Source organism: Parasteatoda tepidariorum, chromosome 11 (assembly GCF_982258835.1).
Source record: "Parasteatoda tepidariorum strain Cologne lab strain chromosome 11, Ptep-v5.0, whole genome shotgun sequence".
NCBI lineage: Eukaryota > Metazoa > Arthropoda > Arachnida > Araneae > Theridiidae > Parasteatoda > Parasteatoda tepidariorum.
The window spans coordinates 55,096,682-55,119,655 of record NC_141765.1 but is presented as its reverse complement, the minus strand read 5'-3'; the positions used below and the strand labels follow the sequence as shown (position 1 = coordinate 55,119,655).

Genomic DNA, 22,974 nt, shown 5'->3' with positions numbered 1-22,974 from the left:
ATGTTGTCTTTGGACCACAGATATTGTGCACCAGTGTATTGAAAGGCATCAGAGGACGAAAATTATCAGTTTTGCTGACGCTATACTGGAAATACAGTTATGCGTTTCTAAAAAGTTTAATGTATCCATTGCTCAAGTAAGAAAAGCTATTAGACAAACACTTAATATTTGCCGCAAGGCATATAAAAAAATGTTGTGATGTTGAGGAAAGTCAATAAATATATGTGCATTCAATTAAATTTATTTTGTTATGTGAAATTATTTGTTTTGAAGTAAATGTCACTGACTTCGGTCAGTAAGTGGGTGGGTGATCATTTTGATCTGCCTGCGTTGGGACCGAGTGTGTGTGATATCGGTTTTCATTAAATTGTTCTTACTAAAGTGCTCGACTTAGCGCTCGTGTCGTCAGGGCTGCCAAAGCAAGGTAGTCATTCTCTATGCAGGGGATCAAAATTCAAGTCTTCCCTTCCTTTCTTCCCATCATGGCATGTCTTCCCAGACCGTCGCCAATGGGCCATTGTGCAGCTCTGGTGTGACTTAAATAAACTACCTACCTTTATTGATTGATGTATTTATTGCTGAAAATAAGTAATACCTAATTTATTATTTTTTTAGAATTCTAGTGGCTTATTTGGTATTTATTTATTAGCGTAGTAATATTTGTTTGGTTATTTATTTTGTTTAAATGAAAAACATCTTATTTTAAAATTACTCTAAACAGCGCATGAGTCCAAGGAAAAGGTTTTTTGAATAATATGCCTTTACTAACAATAAATATTTAAATATATCAGTCAAAGTGTTTTATTAATTGCTAATGCAGAGTTATCTGGAATATAAGACTTATTGACTTAGAAATTATTTCAGGTGACGGATTTTGAATACACAAATGTTCATTAAGCTTTTAAATAAAACAATAAACGTGTTTATTTTCTAAATATATATGTCGCATATGCATATCAATTTATAAATTAAAGTTCAGAAAAATGTAAGTAAGAAAATTTTTTAGAATTTTTTAAGCTACTTTTCGCTATTATTTTGAAGAAAATTTGTGGAAAAAAAAATTTTATATCTGAAATATATATTTTCTAGATTATCTAATGTATATTTTCTAAAGAAAAAAAAATCTGTTGAATATCTTAAGTTATTTGATCCATATAAACCTAGATGTTGCAAAAAAAATCTTCAGATTATCTTCTGAAGACTTTCTTCAGATTATATTCTTAAGATTTTCTTTAGATTTTCTTCAGATAATCTTCTTGAATTATTTGGCCCACATAAACCTAAATCTTAAAAAAAAATTCAGATTGTATTCTTAAGATTTTCTTCAGATTTTGTTCTTAAAATTTTCTTAAGAACAAGTGAGCCAAATAACTTAAGATATTCTCAATATTTTTCCGAAAAAATTCTTGAGATTCTTTTTAGTGGGGTATATTAAGGTTGTAACAAATTTAATCGATATTATGGTTCACAGTTTTTAAAATAGGTAATAATATGAAAAAAAGTCTAGTTTGCTTTTTTTTTCTCCGTAAACCTAATTTATTTCTGTGCCAATAAATCCTAATTGTTAACTTTTAATTAACTTTGCGAATTCAAAAACATACTCTCTTAATAACAGTGTACAATCACACTTACTCTGCGTATAATCTAAAGATTTATACTTAAATTTATGATAATTCAGTGATCAATCGAAAAATTTTCACAAAATTTTATTTAAAATTAATCTATAACAAGAGATAAACAAAACCAAATTTCCTCGAAGCTCGTTCGTTATACTAAATGGAACACATAAGTAAAAATTAGAAAACTGAGATTGGCAAATGACGCTACAAGTATTATCTTTACAAGTGAGAGAAAAGTCAGCAATAAAAAAAAATTAAATGAAACTGTTACTTATCATGGAAAATACAACAAAATTGTTGCAAATATCCCCAGTTTTGCTTTTTAACTGATGTAAAAGAAATCGACGAACAACAAAATAATTATAAACATCTGCTGAAGACACGAGCCTTGCAGCAACTGCCTTTTTTTAGTCTTAATCCCAGCATCAAAACATGTCTATCACAGAATTTAAGTCTTTAACGTGTTCTTGGAAATAAGAACTTAATAAAAATATAGCTATAATTCTCTCCTTATAAAATTAGTGTAATTATAGCATAAGATTGTTCTAAATACTTCGTTGTCTAATGCCTTACTTCTCTTTTCATTCAAGGTTTAAAATTTATAAAAAATAATCTGAAATTATTTTAGTACAACTTTGGATAAAATATTTAATTTTACACATTGTTATTTTTAAACATATATTTCTCGTTAAGGTAACCGCAGAGTAATAATCAGTGATTGGAAGTAGCTTACTACAAGAGTGAAATTATTGCGGTTGCTACTTCTTTTCGTAGTTTGTAGTGTGCAACGTTTTTAAAAGCAAAGAAATAGTGTAGTGAGAGTAGTGCGATACAAAAAAAAAAAAAAAAAAAAAAAAAAAAAAAACAGTAGTTTGTAGCGATTCCTGGCAACTACTTTTAACGTTAGTTTAGCAAAGACACATGGTTCTAACGCAATTAATTTTTTGACTTCGCTAATCTTCGTGAGTCTGTCAATGGATGCAATGAAAATAACTCTGTGACTGAAACTCACCGTTAACAGAAATTGATATTGCGGTTCATGAATTGATAGCAGTAGGCGTTAAAAAACATTAAACAAAGAATTTTAACATTTCACGCGCGTCTGTAGAGATTTCGTCTAACTTTATATAGTTAGTTTTTTTTAAATATTCCGAATCAGAAAGTACTTATGTGTGAGTGAAGAATGAAGTAGAATAATTTTTTTAGCGTCTTTCACGACTTCTGCCATTATTTTCATGACTGTCTCTCTTAATAGAAAAAAAAATAGTAGCACACTCCTCTCATATTTGATTCAGGCATTACTTACTTCCCTGCAAGCGAAATCCAAAAAAGCTGACTGAAATCTCCCCACAAACACCACAGTAAAAAGCCCTTTTTTTTAATGACATGAAATTAAAGTTTTTTTAACAATATACCTACATCTACTGAGGTTATCGAAATTTTAGTCTGAATTTTTGGATTAAGATATTCTAAGGTGCTCAGAAACTAATAATGATCAAATGAAATGTATACAAATGGTGCAGGAAGACCTGCATATTTTTTTATAAACATGCAATTAATGTATGGTTTTAAGTAAAACAGTAGTGTGCAAAAGATGTGACTTTTTTAATCGATTTCTCAAGTTCATAATGCTCTATATATTCCTGGCCCAAAGTTTAAAATTTTCAAAATAATTTTAAATTACTTCTCAATTAATTTGATATTATTTTGCAATTAATTTAAAATTATCATCCAAATAATTTTTATAATATTTTCCAAATAAAACATTATTTACATTTCTTATAAAACATTATTTATATTACTTATAAAAATTATTTATGTTACTTATAAAACATTTATACTAAAAGTAAAACATTATTTATATTACTTATAAAAAAAATTTTATATCACTTATAAAACATTATATATTTTATTCTTTTCATTCACTGTGAAAAATATAAATTCCGACCAATGACACGAAACTTTCTTTGTTTTTGGCGAAACCATTTCCTGGTATATGCTCCGAGCAAAACTCTTATCAAAGTGACAAAATAACTATCGTGACTTCTGCGGGAAAACAGATTTCCTCAAAAGTATCAAAATAGTTCATCCTTCAATATTTTTCCAAAAATAAAAAATATATACATATCACGAGGCTCTCGTAGTGTTTCATGTTATCTAACGGGTGGTATTGATAACTTTTACTATATAGGTAGTTCAACGTCACCCCAACAACACAGGAAGAACAGATAGAGCAGAGAGACAGATTACCCCCATGTCCAAAGGGGGACTTGAACCCGGGATCTTCCTAATATGAGATCAACTCCTTGGCCACCATACAATGGTCACCTTATTTCGTCATTCTAGTTTTGATGGTCTAGTCCAGTCTAGTCTTCATTTTAGTTAACAATCTCCCATATTGCTGTGCAATGAGATTCCAAGTTGATGAAATATTTTCGTAATGTATTTGAGAGTTCGCGTTTCGTCACGAATCACGAGATTTCGTGACGAAATGGCTCTCAAAGTAAACAAAACACAATTCAGGAATTGCTGAATCGTCAAAAGTGAGAGTTTTATTTCCGAGAATGTTTTTATTCGTTTTAGTAAGAGTATGTTTCAATAAAATATGAATGAAATTCCTTATATAAAAGATTAGTGTTGCTCTCTATAAGACAAATTTATTTATCATTCTAAATCTTACTCTCAAACAAACATAAATCTTTCTTAATATCCTATTCGAATTTTAAAATTTATAACAAAAAGTAAGAATAAATTATTTCAGTACGGTTTTCAATTGAATATTTTATTACATTTCATACTTTTTTTTTATAAATTTTTTGTTAACTTTTTTATCTTAGGAAACCTCTTCTTCGTTTATCTAACGACATGATTTCTGTAATATAAGTAAAGCAAGACATCTTTTGAAAAAGTACGTTTAGGTCTACTTTTTTCAAATATTAAAAATAATAAAGAAAATAAAAAAATTTTTATCGGTATTCTTAAAAAATACAAGAATTATGTATTTAGTATCAAATATTTTATTCTACGATGTCAATTTAAGTTTTACATACTTAACTTTGCTTTTTAAATTTTTATTATCAAAGCTTTTTTCAGTAATATCATATTTCCTAGTAGAGAAAATAAGAAAAGTCAGAACATTTATAAATCTAAATCCTTTTTCTGTTACGTTTATTTGATAGAGATTTTTGAATATTGTCTTACTTTCACCAAAATCTGCAAAGGAAGGAATTTGATACATAAAAAAAAAAGTATCTACTTTGCTGAATTTGCGTTTAGTTTTTACTCGATTAGAAAGCGTGGATCGATTTGAACTGTCTGTTGGAGCCGTCTAGCGGGAGTAGATAGGTACAGGTATTCGTTATTCTGTACTTAAAATCCCAAGAAAAACATTACTTCCAAGGCCAAAATCTGCATACTGCATCATTAAAAACATCTTCTTTACGAATCTAAAATCGAGATGTAATAAAATTTAGTTCTCACCACAAAAACACTGCAGAATATATAAAATCTATCATTAAATTAAACAAATTGCAATATAAATTTATTGCCAGAGATTGGTTTAATTTGAAAAAGTAATTTAGGGGGTATATGTTTATGTTATGTAAAGTAATATGTTTATGTTAAAAATAATTTTTAAACTTTCAGTATAGTTTTGTTCCTTTAATTAATCAATTAAATAAAATATTTCAAGGAATATTTTAAACTTAATAGAATTTAAGTAAATATAAAATTTGATTTAATACAATTTTTTAAGATAATCATGCATATAAAAATTAATATCCTTGAAACTGCAGAAAGTGTGTTAAGACAAAATACATTAACAAGTATAATATGAATAGAAAAAAGAATGTTTTTATATACATATATTTAGCGATAAAAACGAAATGGTTACAGCTAATTTTCTTTAAAAAAATACTTTGTGTTTCAACTGTTTTTTTTTCTGGAAATAAAACAATATTTTATTTGTTTTCTTTTGAAAAATATTATTCCACTTGAGTTGGGTGAAGTCACTAGAAATTTTTCTGCAGAAAAAAAAAATTAAAGAAAAAGAATTAAAGAAAAAATAAAATAAAAATTTTTTTGTTTTGTTTCATACTATTAAAAAAGTTGGCTTAAAGTCGAATCTCTAACAGTACAAATTAACTATTTTAGGATTCATCAGCTTAGTACTATAGTTAATGTTGCAGCAAATTTGAACTGTTATTCAGATTCCGAAATTTCAAACAGTGCAAATGTATTTCTTCAAAATAAATAAATTAAAAAGTTCATATTACGCTTTAATATAGTATAAAAATAAAACTAAGAATCTGAACTCAAATGAAAATATATAAATTAAAGATATTTATTTTTTCGAAAAGCGAAGCTATTTTTTTATTATAATCCCTCAAAGAGCTTAAATTTCTGACGTAAACGTTTTAAAAAACTGAAAAACAGTTAATTTTCAGAAAAAAAAATTTAATTTAATAGCTTCAGAAAGCAAACCCTCATGACTAAATGAAATTGTTTTCTTTAAATTAATCTAATTATAATTAAATTAATCTAATTATAATTAAATTAATCTAATTATAATTAAATTAATCTAATTATAATTAAATTAATCTAATTATAATTAAATTAATCTAATTATAATTAAATTAATCAATAATTAAGTTAATTTTATTTAAATTAATGAAGTCAATTTTATTTAAACGCTATCAAAAAAGTAGAAATCCTCTAATCGTAATAAAATTAAAATAAAACGTGACAAATGCAATGTTTGAATTTTAATGAATGAAGAGGTGAGTATTTTCAATGCAAGTGCCCTTGTTTCTACGCCATTAAAAATGTTGCACAAACAATTTTCGTTTTTTTATTTTTCATATTTTTCAGCCAACGAATAACAACTTTAAAATAATTGGATTACTTTAGAACTTTTTGAGGGAATATTTCTTTGGATTCGAACATGCAAATATTTTAAAGGCGAGAAAACATTAATATTTTTGAACAAAATACATTCCCAATGAGTAAAAAATAAAAGTTTTGAAATCTCAAAATTGCGCGCTTATTAGTAGGGACCCTTATTATGATTGACAATTTTAATAACAATGAAGTTGAATTTCTTTCTTTCGTGAGAAACAACTACTTTTTCTTATAAGATTGAAAGTCCTAGGATTTTCTTTTGTTGTCAAACAAAATGCTCTGAAAAATATTGCTTCGTTACGATTTTTAATGTACAAAACAATCTTAGCAATTTTCAGTTTTTTATTTTCATTTTCTGAACTATAAATTTTTTATTCAGATAGTAAATTAAGTTTTATGTTCTAAATATTTGAAAATATTTAAGAGGCACTAGGAAAAAAATGCATGAAAAGGCTGTTTCGAAATTTCATAATTATGATGTATTATTAAAAATCATTAAAAAAGCTAATGTTTTTATTAATATACTAATTTAAATGTATTTATTTACAATAAATGTTTGGAAGTTATTTTTAAATTATAAATTAGGAAATTGTTAATTAATAATAGTACGTATATAAAAATCTAATTGTGTTTACTAACTATAGTATTTTATTGCTGAATATTTAAATTTTTGATTCGGAAGCTAAAAGAACTTTATCTACAAATATGCATGGCGTCAAACTCAGCAAAAAAAATTTTAAAATATTCAAAAATCAATTTTACAAAATGCCATTGTTTTTAAACAGCTAAAGTTTGAATTTATTGTTGATAAAAGTTTTTATGATATTTCTTAAAGCGTAAGCCATTGTTCAAGTTCGAGCCCGATACTCAGAACTGACAAAACTGAAACAGACATCGGAAAAAATGACTAACTTCATGATTTTTTCCTAGATAGTGTAAGAGAGGTAGATTTTCAAATACCTCTTCTCATGTAACATAAAAGATAAATATTTTTCACCCACAAAATCTCGTCTTAAAGGCAAATTTGGCTCAATGTTTAATTCAGAACTTTCTAGTATTTGTTAAAATTACAAGGTGAACAGAGGAATTGCATCTGTTGAAAAAAAAGGAGATCATAATGAATGTCTTTTTTTGCATCATGTTCCGTAATCACAACTTTTAATGCAACATCTTTAGATACTTTGCAAAAAATGTAGTTAAAAAACTACAGTCATAATCAATCTCTTTAAAATATAAAAGAAGAAGAAATAAAATTTATATTGAACTCTTTTGAGTTACTAGTTAGTAAATGGGGAATTAAAGGCAGTTAGATGGTCTAAGAATAATTTGGAGGTGATTCGCTTAATCTTCTGAGTATCCTCTCCTCTTCACAGTTTTTTTGCAAACTAACAGTTTTTCATAACAGTCTTTTAAAAACTCAGGTTTTTTCTCACTGTTTTTTTACAAGCTGAGCATTTTTCCTCACAGTTTCTTGCAAACTAAGAACTTTCCTCAAGGAATTTTAAAGCTACTAGTTTTTCCCCACAGTTTTTTTTTTGCAAACGGAGAATTTTTCTTCACAGGTTTTTACTAACACAGAGTTTTCTTCTCTTTTTTTTTTCAAACTAAGAATTTTCTTCCCCGTTTTTTATGAACTAGGATTTTTCTCTCACACACTGTTTTTGCAAACTGAGAGTTTTTCCTCACAGTCATTTTACAAACTAAGAATTTTTCCCCTGAGTTTTTTTTTCTTCTTTAACAAACTAAGAGTCTTTACTCAGTTTTGTACAACAGTTTTCCCTCATAATTTTTTGAAAACTAAGAGTTTATTTTTCACAGTTTTTTAAAAACAGGTTTTGATGCTACTATTATTTTCCCTTTATAGTTTCTCTTAAATTTCGATAGCGCATTTGTTTTTTCCTCGCTTAATATTAATTTACGACCCCTAATGTGTGTACGCTTTTAATATAATTTTAGCAATGATTCAAAAAATATAAATTGAAGCTGATCTTTGAATGTGTTCCCTCCCTCTAACTAAGTTCTATAACAGATACATTATTATACCTTTCTCCATGGTCTGAAAATACGCAGAATTATTACGGAACATCCAATGTACTTTGTGTGCTTTGTGTGCAATGTACCAATGTGCTTGTGTTACGAAAAATATACTAAGAAGATAAATAAATTTTTTTAATTTATAAAAATAAAATATACTTTTAGTTTTTTTAGATTATAGATCGAAAGTCAAGATTGTAGATTTTTGTAGATTACCTCTTTGTCCGAATACTAGCGTTATTATTATTATAGTGTTGTTCTTATTATTATTTAAGCACTGTGCAATAATTTATATTCTAAAACTAATAATTTAGACACTTAAAGGGGAAAACGTGTGATTCGTAAAGGAAGTCTCAAAAATAATTTTGTTTCGTAATTTTTTTAGCAATTTGCTAGATTTTAAAAATACATTTCTTAATACAAAATAACTTTATTTCATCTATTTTTATTTATCTCAACATGAAATGTAGCTTTCAAGGGCAAACGCGGATTATTTTCGTATTACATATCCATACCACAGTAGGAATAGATCATTACATCGCTGAAATAAGAGTATCTGGTGCATTAGTAATGAAGTATTCATTAAGTTCATGGCCGTCAAGCGGCATAACTTTTCATTTAAACCTGTTAGCTATTATGAATTTACACATCTATTCACTTGACTTTAAGTTGCTCAGTGGAAAGAGGACTTAATTTAATATATAAATACATATAGTGCTCTGGTGATTTTAATAAGAATTAGCCACGCAAACTGTAATGTAAATTAATTAAAGTAAAACTGAAATTAATTTAATTAATGCCATGCTTATTTGATAATAAGAAGCATTATATATACAACAAGAATAATTATAAACATTTGTTGTTAGGGAAATTATATTTAAGGAATGGTGTTAATATCGCATAAATGAAAAATAATTCATAATATTTTAGTAAGAAGTTTAATGTTCTAAAAAAAGCCAAATTTTATAAATTTCACTATGTATACGGAGAATCCTGATAAAATTATCACGATGTACTGCAAAAAATTCCGGATCAAATTACGGTAAGAAGTACGTAAAATTTATTTTTACAGGAACATGTCATGAAACAAATATCTAATATTCTGTAATTTTTACAGTAATAGTTATCGTAAAGTCACTGAATCACTCTGATAAAATAAATGTTACTGCAAAATTTACAGTATAATATTTTATAACATAAATGGATTTTAAGGAGGATGTACCCAAAGTATACCAAAGTGCTTTATGCAGCACAACTTTTTTTCAGTGTGTATGGTAATGGCATTTCTGGCAAAAAGGAACCATAATTCTGGTTAATAAGACCAAAATATACGGTATTCAAAAAACTTATTTGATAGTTCATATGGTAACGGTTTATCAGAAATTTTTGCTTTCAAAATTACAGTTCTTATTACAATACTTTTAGTAAAAAAAGTACAACACTGAAAAGTAAATTTATTTGAATAAATGGTTTTTATCCCATGTTCTAGGTATTACGATAAAATTACCAAATTTTATCACATTTGCCAAATTTTATCACGTATTATAAAACTATATTTTATTGTTAATTTTATGAAAATTATTATCAAAGTACTTCGTCAAAAATTACCGAGCTTCTGGGAGTTTCCATAGAGTCAGAAGCACTGTAAATATGACCATATTCTGGTAGTTTTGACCATACTTTTTTCCTCGGTGTAAAATTGTCAAGAATCATCAAAATTTGCATTTACTTCGACATATTTTTAAAGCATGCAATCATTTTTGTATTAAAAGAAATCTTAAAAAATTACGCAATTTTTCGGAATAATAATTGCATTTGTCTAGACTTTGTTTACAGAAACGAAATGCAGAAGTTATAGCCTTTTAAATTGCATTTTTGTATAACTTTATAATTTCTGTAGACTCATTAGAATAACTTTAGAAAACGTGTGAAAATTTATGTGTGGTGTGTCATGACGGTTGAAGATATTAAATTATGTAACTAACGATGCGTTTTTATCTTTCAAAAGCTAGACGGAGTCAGGTGTAATTTTTATTTTTCTAATTGTTAAATTTTGGCTGTTTATCGAAGACTTTATAGTCAAAGTAAATTAACGCTTTCACCGAGTAATATGCTATTTTCATAATTGTCAGTTTATAACAGTTATTAGTAACTGTTACGTTTTGCTGTTCTTCTGCCAACACTTACTACGCTAATTATGAAAATTATGCAAATTATAAATATAGAGAAATCAGTTGTGGGGAAATAGAAAGCGTTTATATACTCTATATTTTATAGATATATTTTAAAATGTTAATCCAACGCTGGATTTTCTGAGCTCATAAAAATTTGCAAAAATTGAAAATTATTCTGAGTAACAAATTTTTTGTTGCATTTACACAAATTTTTGATCTTGTTTCATTCGGGTGTAGGTATTTCAAATCTGAAAATAGTTTTGCTCCTAAAGCTACAGGTTTTTTCAATGATATTTTAAGTCTGTTTTTTGTCGAAATGTTTAAGTTTAAAAGCGTTATCTATAACAGAGTGTCGCTTAAATGTTGCTACCATTTCTAGGAGAGTTAGGGCACATCATTATTAAATTAATTAAATTAATTTAATAATGGGATTAAAATTGCATAGGAACCCATGCCCTGAAATGTTGACTAGGGTTGCTTCCTTATTCTGATCTGTTCAGAAGCACACGAAGAAACAGTTCAAAACAGGAAAGCGCCCCTAGCGATGTATGACGACTATTTCGGGCACGGGTTCTTATTCAATTTTAATCCTTATTACGTTCCCTAACTCCTCTAGAAGCTTGTTGCTATATTTACGCGATCCCTTGTCATATATAGCCTTTCTAAACTTGTACATTTAAATAGAAAATAGGCTAGAAATGGAAATGCAGTTTTAAGAAAGAAACTGATTGCAGATTTGAAAAAAGGAATAAATAAGTATCTAATATTTAATATAAAATCTCATTCAATAGAGAATAAATATTAAGTGACTAAAAATTGTTCCCCAGTGTAATCAATTGATTTTAATAAATTCCATAGAAATCAAATAATCTGGTCAAATTGGCGAGTTTAAAGAAATGATTTTTAAAATAATTCGTCTGTTTGTTTTAAAAAAGATTTATTTCTCCTTAGCAAGTTAGAAAAAATAGTTTGAAATCAAAGCCTTGTTTTGAGTTTAAGATACGTAAACTGAGTTTTTTTCCCTTGGCAAAAAAGAGCTACGACAAACACCCTTGGCGTGATTCCATATAAAATTTTCATTTAACTCATACACCAAAACGTAAAAACATTTGGCTTTCATCTGATTATGACGTATTTTATACAAGTATAATGATGTTTCTTATCACTTCGTTATATTAATCAGTTACTTATATTTTATAATTATTTATATCATACTCGGATGTCAGAATATCGATTTATAATGTCAAAATCTTGAAACAAATTAATGATGCCTAATAAATCTAGTTAAGAATCAGGATAAAATTTTTACACGATCGAAAGTATAAATAGTCGACCTATTAAACTTTTTTTTTTTTAAAAAAAATAAAGGTTGTATATTTAAAAATTCTTTTTGGTCATATTATTGATTATTTTACCTGATAGAACATATACCTGAAACATAGCTTATTTTCTTCCTGAATCACAATGTTTGCGCAACTATTCGACGCGACACAATAAAAAATGTGACTTCACTCGCCTTTTTTTCTTTTTCTGTTTGCTTTTTTATTGTTATAGCTTTTTTCTTTTATTATTTTTACTTCTTTTTCTCTGACAAGATAAATAAGAATTGGACTCTTCTTTCTTTTTGCTTTTCCAAGACTGAGCAAATACAAATTTGCACTTACTGTTTTTCAGCTTCCGAAAGCTTTATGGACACGTCCCATGGGGGTAAGGGGAGTCACACTTTTGTCCCCCAACCCCCCATTTAAATGACAAGTTAATGGATTGAAATTTCTTTTGGGAGGGTCCTATTCACGTTTAATATACCTGTACGGGAAAACATACTCATTTTTTGTAGTTTTCATTTATTTATTTTTTTTCTTCTTTTATTTCTTTTTGTCCATTTTATTTCTACGGCGTAAATTTTGCGTAAAATATTCTAGCATTTTGTTTTTTCTTTTTTTTATTCCAGCAACACTTTCGGAATGTCCTGCAACTCCATACAGAAATATTAACTTATTTTATGGTTTTTGTAATTTTAAATACGTTGTCGTTTTTCGCTTCATCACCCACACAGGTGAATAATTGGCCTGTAAATTAAATAGCTCTAAAAATCGGACTAATGAATAAAAAAATTATTGCGATTTATTAATATTTTTTTTTCATTTCTTGTTTTGATATTTCTTAATATATAGATTGTTAGATCCAGTACAAAAAAATATAGAATCTTGTAAAAATTTAATTTATACACAGAGTAAAATTACATTTTTATTAATATTATCATATAACTAATTTTTATTAATATATATAATTATGGTCAAAACCACTAGAATAAGATAAACTCTACCGTACTTCCAGCTCCATATGAATACCAAAAAGCTCCGTAATTTTCACCAAAGAACGTTGGTAATAATTTTGGTAAAATTAACCGTAAAATGTGGTTAATGTGTGATTATGTATAATGTGTATTAAATTTTGGTAATTTTATCATGATACCTTGGAGTAAGGTAGGAAAACCATTGATTCAGTTAAATTTACTTTTCAATTCTGTTTTTTTTTTTTTTTTTTTTTTTTTTTTTTTTTTTTTTACAAAATGTGTTGTAATAGGAACTATAATTTTGAAAATCAGAATTTCCGGTAAACCGTTGCCATATAAACCAAAAATTACTAAGTAAATGGTTTAAATACCGTATATTTTGGTTTTATAAACAAAAATTATGTTTTTCACCAGAAATGTTATTTCCATACAGTACGGTAATTTTATCTGGTTTTTTTTCTTTATGTATGAATGTCTTACAGAGCTTTAGAAAACAGCAAATCTTCTCCTAGAAAAATTTGAAAATATTTGATAGCATTAAACATTTTACAAATAAAATAAATATAATTGCCTCATGCAATTATTAAAAAATTTTTGAATTAAATATCAAATTTGTGAGTTTTTTAAAACAAAGTATTTTGTGTAGCAATAGTTTATTTCAAATGTGACAGTGGTATCATACATACATTGTGAAAAGATATTTTTGTCGACTTAGCTTATAAATTCTCTATGCTATGAACTTATATTTGTTCTAAGACTACACATTGTACAGAAAAGAATAAATTACATGTACCAGTGTTGAAAACAAAAAAAAAACTCAACACTTTAATGACTTTTGAATTCATACTCGAATGATTTTAATGGTCAAATACCTAAATCTGTCCAAAAAATGCGTTTTTGTATCTTATTTCGTAGTTAAAAATATCTTCAAAATTATATAGCCTATTTGAGTTTAGACTCTCGAAACAGCTCGAAACACTAAAAGAGGGATTTCTACGAGAGAATTTGATCATTAAATTAAAAGTTATAATGATTATCCGTTTTTTAAAATTATTATTACTTTTATTTTGCGCGTTATACAATATACAAGGTTACAACTATTGAGAAATGTATAATAAAAGAAATATTTTTTCAATAACTATTGAGCTCAAAGATTTTATGCAAAATTTAAAAGTAAAAGTAAATACGTTCGTCTAAGTTCGATACGCAAAATTCTGCGAAGCTCGCTGATATTGATGCTTTTAATGACTTAAACTACTGTTTAAAAGTTATTTGCATATCTTTTTTACTTAATATTTCCCCACAATAATGAGTTACAAGGATTAAAATCTGGAGAATAGAGTGGCCAAGCAACCTGAACGCTGTGTTTTGATGTTTTTATAGAAAAATGAAGAACAACAAATGTAAAATTGCACATGTTAAAAGATATTGCTGTATGCTTGCTCTACATTCAACCACAAGAATTGAACTAAAATGTGAAAGTTAATCTGAAAAAATTCACAATCCATTAAATTTTTTGCTCATGAAGCTTTATAATTGTCACCACTTCCTAAGTATATGCTCATTCCAGATAGAGTTTTAGATGAAATATTTATGTATATATTGTTTCAGTTTTGTTTGATATATTTTTTTATCACATTATAATTGTAAATTAAACGTAATTTCTAATTTCCATCTCCTTCAATAAAAGTCGAAATAAACAAAAAATAAATTAAATTAATGAAATAGTCTCAATTTTTGTCACCAAAGATGCTTAGTAGCTCTTCAATATGTTAAACTTTAACGAAACAACCTATTCTCCTTTACTTTGATTAGCATTTTTTCAATTTAAGATAAAATCAGTAAGAAAAAAAAAAACTAAAGCACTCTTCTTGAATCTTATTAACGTTCAGAAAAGATTCGATTTCCCTTGTCATGTTGCTAAGATACAGAAAGTTAATTTGTGTTCTATTAAGGTAACTTACGTTTTCAATTATGTCTCATCAAACTTTTATTGACTTCTAATTTGAATTTTTTCTTAACGTGATTTGTTTTTCTTTTTTATAATGCACTCTCTGAGTATAAATTGCTGATTTAATAAATACCTTGATAAATGAAAGTGATTAACTTAGTTAAAATTTTGTATTTTAGTTAGATTTAAAACATTTTTCTTGTAGACAAACAAAATGACACAATTTTGAATACTGCGATAAAGGGAATTTAATGGAATAGTGCTTTAAAGAAATATTATTTCTAGTTGTGCAGAAATGTATTAAGCTAATATCTCTAACCTAAGTTTTTGTTACTGTTTTTTATGCTCTCAGATTTTTAAATACCACTAAACTTCGTTGAGACGTTTACTAAGTGTAAATTTCATCCAATAAATAATCAACTATATATATATTTCTTTAATATAATACACTGAGAAAGAAGCATGGTCAAATCTACTGGAGTATGGTGAAATTTATAGTGTTTTTGGCTATATGAGAACACTCAAAGGCTCGATAATTTTTATTTAAGCACTGTGGTTATGATTTAGGTAAAATTAACAATAAAGTATGTTTTTATAATGTGTGTGATAAACGTTGGGAAATTTGGTAAATTTGATAAAATCATGATGCCTTAATCGTGATACTTTTTTGATATCATTTATCATAATACCTTAAAGCATGACAAAAAAAATAAACATTTATTCGGTTGAACTTTCTTTCCAGTGTTGCATATTTTACTTATAATTGTGTGATAATAAGTACTATAATTTTGACATTTTTTAGACATGGTTTTGACATTTTTAAAAAAAAATAAGAATCTGGGTAATAAAACCAAAATATATGGATTTAAACCATTAATTTTGTAGTTTTTTTGTTCATATGGTAACAGTTTATCGGAAATTCTGATTTTCAATATTATAACTTTTATTACTACTCCTTTAATAAAAAATTCAGAACTGAAAAGTAAATTTAACTAAATAACAGGTTTTTATCCCCTGCTCTAATGTATCATTTACCAAATTTTATCTCATATAATAAAACCATATTTTATTGTCAATTTTACTAAAATAATTACTAAGCGTTTCGGTAAAAATTATCGAGCGATTTGGTGCTCCCGTAGATCCAGGAACACGTTAAATTCCCCCCTATTGTGGTAGTTTTAACCATACTTTTTATCTCAATGTATATTTTATATTATCAGTACTAAAACAAACATATTTAAGACTGTTCTTCAAAGGCTATGCCGCCAAATGCAATTTTTTGGAAGAAAAAAAAGGGGAGAATAATACGCTACTTAAATAATTGTTGCGAGTTTTTAACAGGTATGCGTGATTGTTAGGTTAAATTTTGTCCTCTAACCAGCGCTATCTATGCTAATAATAAAAATAAAGCAAAATGTCAATATGAAGACAAACAATAGTTTTGTGAAAAGGAAAAGCGCTTGTGATCTATTTTTTAATACTTGAAAAATTACCACAACGTTGCATCATTTGAGGTCATAAAAATATACACAAATTGAGAATTTTTTTGTTAATTTTAATAATTGCCGCCATGAAAAAAATCTAGCCAAATTGGCGATTTTTAAAAAAAAGCTTGATATTTTGTTATATTTTTATATTGTCCGTTTTATGGATGAGACTATTCTTTTCAGCAATGTGTATATTGCTTAAAATGAAAGCTTTTATTCAAGTTTAAGCGGCTCAAGCTGCGGCTTTATTTTCCCTGACGTAAGAGCTTCAAAAGAAAACAATTTTTATGACGCCTCTTCGCTTTGCTTAAAGATCTACTATATGCATGCCTAAATCTCTTTTTATCCTTTATTTTATTTTTTCTAGTTTTAATAAGAAAAATTGAATTGACTGTTTAAACTCAATACTTACACAATAGTAACTAAAATCAAGTATTTTATAAAAAATAATAAAAAATTATGTTAAAGAGGATTTTACAAAATGTTTGAGTTTTAGATAATATTGTGTGAGTATTGAATTTAAAAACTAATTCTAAGAAATGTTTTACTTGTTTTAAAGTTTAAAAAAATCTAAAAAACAAATTGTGAAAGAAAAAAAAACACCGTGAAACATGGCAGAATTTGATAATTATTTATTACCTGACTCTGAACTACAAAATTCAGAATCTGGAAGAAAAGTATTATAAGTGAGAGCATATGTTTCAGAACAAAATTATTCACATTAATATTGCGAAAATTATAAATATAAATATGCTTACTCCATTTGCTAGTAGTACTAAATATAGTTTATATGTATATAACAATTAATTTTAAAAAGAAATTTAAGGCTGTTTTAAACATCTTTTAGACTGAAATTATGAGATCTTATCAGTGCTAATTATACTAATCATTTTCTAAGTAATTAATTTAATTAGTTTTGAATTCAAACATTTTTTAAACACATCAGACTTATTACGCTTTTACCTTTTTTGTGAAACGACCTGTAAGATGTTGCGACGGAAAATAAAAAGAGAAACTTAAACATATTATATTCTTTTTTTCTAAAAAAAAATATATTATTCCTTTAATATTTATACTAAGAGAAATGTTTTCTTGTGCTAATTTTATGAAAAATAAGAGCTAAAATCAATTTAAATATATATAGGTGTTTTTTAATTAACTTTCTTTATTCTTTTTTAAAACTGAACTGTAAGAGTTTAGGTACTAAAGTTACTTATCCTGAACAATAAGATCTCTATTTGATTTAATTATATTTTTATATATTGCAGACATTGTATTTTACTTGATGAATTTAATTATGTTTTTATAGATTGCAGATATATTTTTCTATTGGAAATAAGTTTATATGTTTTACTTGGGACAATTTTTTTATTCTTTAAGAATGTTTGGTACGGCTACGCGAAGTAAAACAATTTTCCATTCAGAATTGTTTATTCATTTATATGGCTTCTGGAAATGTGGTTTTGTAACATCTTTTCGAGAGGCCTTACGACTGTATTGATTGCCTAACATTCAATTAAATAAAGTGACAAGGTTTTTAACCATTAATTAGTTTGAGATATTTTTTAAAACAAATATAAAGTAATCTATAAAATTTAAACAATTCAACAAAACTCGTTATCAACTTCAATGATTAGCAATGAATCAGATCTAATAAGATTGTTTTGCTTAATTTATATTATTAAAAGCTGTGTGTCTTATAAAGAATAAGAAAATCCCTTTTACATCTACATCGCCATTTTTACATTTTTACTTCCTATTATCCCCCTACATTCAGCCATAAATTAGGGTTTGATATATAAGTTATATATATTTTAAATAAAATTATCAAAATGAAACTGTAAATAAAATCTTTAAATGTGGGTAAAAAAAAAATTGCTGGTTATTGAATTTATTATAATCTAATAATACTTATTCTCATGCTGTTTTATTTGTTAATTATGTTTAATAACAATTACTTATTGTATTATAATTACTATTGTTATTATTATAAAAGTAATTCAATTAATATAACTAATTTTTTTCTAAATGAACCGAAATGAAAATTATATGTTAAAAATATATTTAACTAACATTTAATTTAATTATATTTATTATATTAATCTGAAAAAATATTATTATTATATCATAATGAACATTATATTATATAATAAAAATTATATTATACCAAAATAAATATTATTAAATATATCAATCTTGATATAATGTTTAAAATATATTTGATAAAGTTAGTATGAATCTTAAATATTATTACACAGCGTTTAGTTTTTTTTTTTTAACATATCAAATTTTATATGGGCATTGCATGAAACATTTTTGCCCAAGTCATCAGTTTATTTTATGATTATTTGTCAAAAATGATCGACGTGTACTTGCATCTTTTTACTTTCTTGCATGCTTTATTAACTCCGCCTTGAAAATGACGGAAAAAGAATAAAATTTTCGTTGTCATTACTACTTTTGAGATTTGCTATTGCGTTGAACTATAGTATTAAAATCTTATCAAATTTATAAAAATAATTTTGCTTCTATCGTGACAAGAGTCATTCATGTAAATGTTTCAAATTTTAAAAATAACGGCAAGTTATAGGCTTGAATAATGTGCAATCTTGAATGAAATCTTGCGTGTTTTTTAGTTTTTGACAAAAAAATATAAAAATATAATAAATTCTTTTCCTTTTTTTTGTGACCTAGTTTAAATTTCAATGTAATGCCCCTTACCAATCAAATTAGATAGAATTTATTTTTTCAGAGCCATTTAATTTTAATCATTATTTTCAACAGCAGTTCATTTAATACAAAAGTCTTCCGATGTTAAATCTGCTCATAATAACACCTAAAAAGTGGCCTTATTCATATTATTTTTTCAAATAATGTAATACTTTTTTTTTTTTTTTTTACTTACGTCTCCGTTCTTAGTTGTAATTTAAACTGTATTTCTCTCATAATGGAATAGTGTTTTGTTTTTTTTCCTTCCTTCTTTTTTCCTTTTTTGTAAAGAAAAAATACGTAGTTACATATGTAGTTACACTTGACATCATGTAAACTTGAAAACTTTTCAAACTAAGCTAACACACGACTGCTCATGCTGCCATCTGTCGAGTATTGAAGAACTAAGAATTTCGTTTGAGGAAAATAAATTAAACTTTTCATTTGGTAAGGAAATTCAGAAGTTGTTAAGAATTAAAAAGGTAAATCAAGCAATGTATATGAAGTAAGCAGTAGAGTAAAAGTTCTTTGATGTATAATGAACTTTTTTCTTCATAATATTTAATGTTTCAAAAATAAACAATGTTCATCTTAGTCAACTTTAGTCCATGTGCCATAAATGTCAATGCGTGGTAATAGTTTTCCATTTTTTTTAATCATACAATTCAACATTTTCGGAAGCATTACCTGCCCGATTAAAAACGTCTGATGGAAAAATATTCTTGTTTACAAGTTTTCATTAACGAATATATACATGGAAACAAAAAAAGGGGGCTCATACGGGTTGACGATATTTTATTTATTTATTATTTCATTTTATTTTATTTATTGAGTATTTTATTTTATTTCATTTATTTCTTTTACTTTCCTGAAACAATCATAAGAAAACTACAAATTTTTCATTCGCGCCTTGTAATTATTTCATGATAAGCGATAGGTATGTTACTTTTTTTAACCGTACAATTTCTTGAAATGTTCTCTATTTTATTATTTTAGGTATTTCTCTCATAAATAAAAGATACATTTTACTGTACAATGATTCTATGATTCTATATAAATTTAATTTAACCTGTTCAACTTCATATAAATAATTTATTAAATAATTTTCACTAAAAATTTCAATAATTTTGGCTATTAATAGCAACAAATTTGTTAAAACACCAACTTCATTTTGACCAGATAAATTTAAATATAAAATGCAAATTTGATGTCCTTTTTTTACTATGTACAAAATTTGAAGGAATCAGTCAACAAGTTTCTGAATTGAAAATACTTATAAAACGTATATTTATTTCACAAGAACTATTTGATCCGTTCCGCTCTTATCAGAGATCATGACATTTAAATTTGTAAAGTTTAAAGTGATCTAAAAATTTGTTTGTTTTGCAATGTAAATTTTCGTTCCCAAAGTAAATGTGCAGCATTTAGAATTTTTTAAATTTATTCTTCAACTCAACATCTGTGACTCAAAGCTGTATTTTAATATTTAATATTGATTTTTTTACGATGGATTTATTAATTTTTTTATTTATTTTTATTTTTTATATATATATTTATTTATTTTTTATTTTTATTTATTTATTTATTTGCTTATTTTTTTTTTAGATATCAATCTCTATTGGAGCAGCAAGGGGATCTGAAAGCCTTGGACTCAGTATTGAAACAGTCTTGCCATTTTCTGAAGAAAAAAAAGCTTTCACTTACAAAAGCATGTTACACATGTAAGTCTTATTTATTTAGCTTAAATGCCAGGTCGATCTTCATTCAAATATTTTACTGGGCTAAAAATAACTAAATAAATAAGTAAATAAATATATAATTGTTTTTTTCTTTTCTTATACTGGCAATTAAATTTGGGTAAATTACTTTTGAATTGTTTCGGTAAAAAACAGTTTATGTTTTGTAAGTAAAAAAATGCAAGGATCGAGAAACTAATTTTTTTTTATCTTTGTTTTGTTTGGTATAGTATAAAACGTACTGTATACACACATACACTACCCTACAATAATGGAAGTTACAGTTTTTGAAATTGTTTTGAATTTCTCATGAAAAACTTAGAGGTTTATTTTGTTACTTTAGATGTAATTAATCCATGTGAAAATAAGGTTTAAATCTTTCAGGAGTTTCAGGGACTGACAATAAATTACGCAGGAAAGCAAGTATTTTTGAACACTCTATGCTAGAAAATCAAGCTATAAGCTTGTAACTTATATCGATTACTGTGGTTATTATTTTCAATTACTACATAAAATTTCATAAACCTAGCTTAAATATTTATGAAGCTATGGGCATTTTCATAAAAAAAATATTTTTTTGTCTTACGTTTTTTTTTTTTTTTTTTTTTGCCATAACTTTAAATTTAGTCTATAAAATTAAATAAAAATTTTTGAGCAATTAGAAAATAATTAAAAAATTATTGTTTTGAAGCTTGAAATTTTTTTTAAAAAAAACTCGCAAGATATGAGCATTTAAAGTAGTTCTTTTAAACTGCGCATGAGGGAAACAAATTTATATTTCCGTAAGATTATTGCAAGGTATTATAATTTGTTTTTAAAGTTTGTAATCAGTTATTATAAAAGAGAGCTCAAAATGATAACGGGATTTCTGTAAATTTTATTTTGTACCGTAATACAAAATTTATTATCAGATTATAATACCTTGCCACCATTTTTCGGAAACCTAACTGTGATAGTAAAAGGAATAAAGACAGGTGAAACAAAACGTTCTCTTATGGAGGATGATCTTTACAATGCAGGTGTCTTTCTTAATAAATCCTGTATAATAGTACGAAATAAAATGTGCAGAAAACCGCTTATCATTTTGAGCTCTCCTTGAAAAAGTACAAAAACTACTAAGGAAATTGCTTGAAACTCCTTATATTTTTAATATATTCAAATCAAATTTTTTTTATTAGTTGCCAAATACAATTCTCTACAAAATTTTAAAAAGGGATTTTTTAAATTTTTTTCTCGCATGCCCAGTATAAAAGAACTACTATAAATACTCATAGCTTGTGTATTTTTTAACGAATGTTTTTCAAGTTTCAAAACAATAATTTTGTAGTTATTTTTAAATTGCTCAAAAACTTTTTATCAATTCTTTTTTAAAGTATAGCAAAAAAGAAAAAAACGTAAGACACAAAAATTAGTTTTTTATAAAAATGTTCATATCAGCATAGTCATTCAGGCTCGGTTTATGAAATTTCATGCAGTTATTACGAATAGCAATCAAAGTAATCGGTATAAGTTGTAAGCTTATTGGTTAATTTTCTGGAACAGGGTGTTCAAAAATACTTGTTTCCCTTCGTAATTTATTATTGGTCCCTGAAACCTCTGAAAGTTCTAAACCTTATTGCTCGATATCGCTTATCGTATGAAGTACATCTAAAGTAACAAAATAATCATTTAAGTATTTCTTGAGAAATTCAAAAAATTTCAGAAACTTTTCAGTAAATTTCAGAAACTTTTCAGTATTAAAAAATTCAGTATCTCTCCCAAAAACTAAAATTGCTTCTTAAATATTTTTAACATGTATATTTATTTAATATTTTAATTGTTTTAAAGAAAAAAAATTTCTTTGTGTAAAAGGGAAATACAAAATAAATTAAAAATAAATTGAATGCTTTTTTTCAATTGGAATTATTTACACCACGAACTATATACATTACACTTCAAAAAATAATAATAATTTCGAAAAAAATTGAACGAGCCAATTTTGAAAACGAAATTAAAATTAGCATAAATGATGTATATTTTGCTGTTTCATAAAATACTTGCTAATGCTTCTTTTTAAATTTAAAAAAGAA

The 22,974-nt window shown here is 26.0% G+C and overlaps 1 long non-coding RNA gene across 1 annotated transcript in view; it reads left to right on the top strand.

The window, feature by feature from the left end:
- LOC147801809 (uncharacterized) overlaps positions 1-22,974 on the top strand; it is a 148,472-nt gene that overhangs the window by 57,060 nt on the left and 68,438 nt on the right. Inside the window, exon 2 of the long non-coding RNA XR_015430451.1 lies at positions 20,775-20,890. This is a non-coding gene — a long non-coding RNA (uncharacterized LOC147801809). The remainder of the gene's footprint in view (positions 1-20,774; positions 20,891-22,974) is intronic.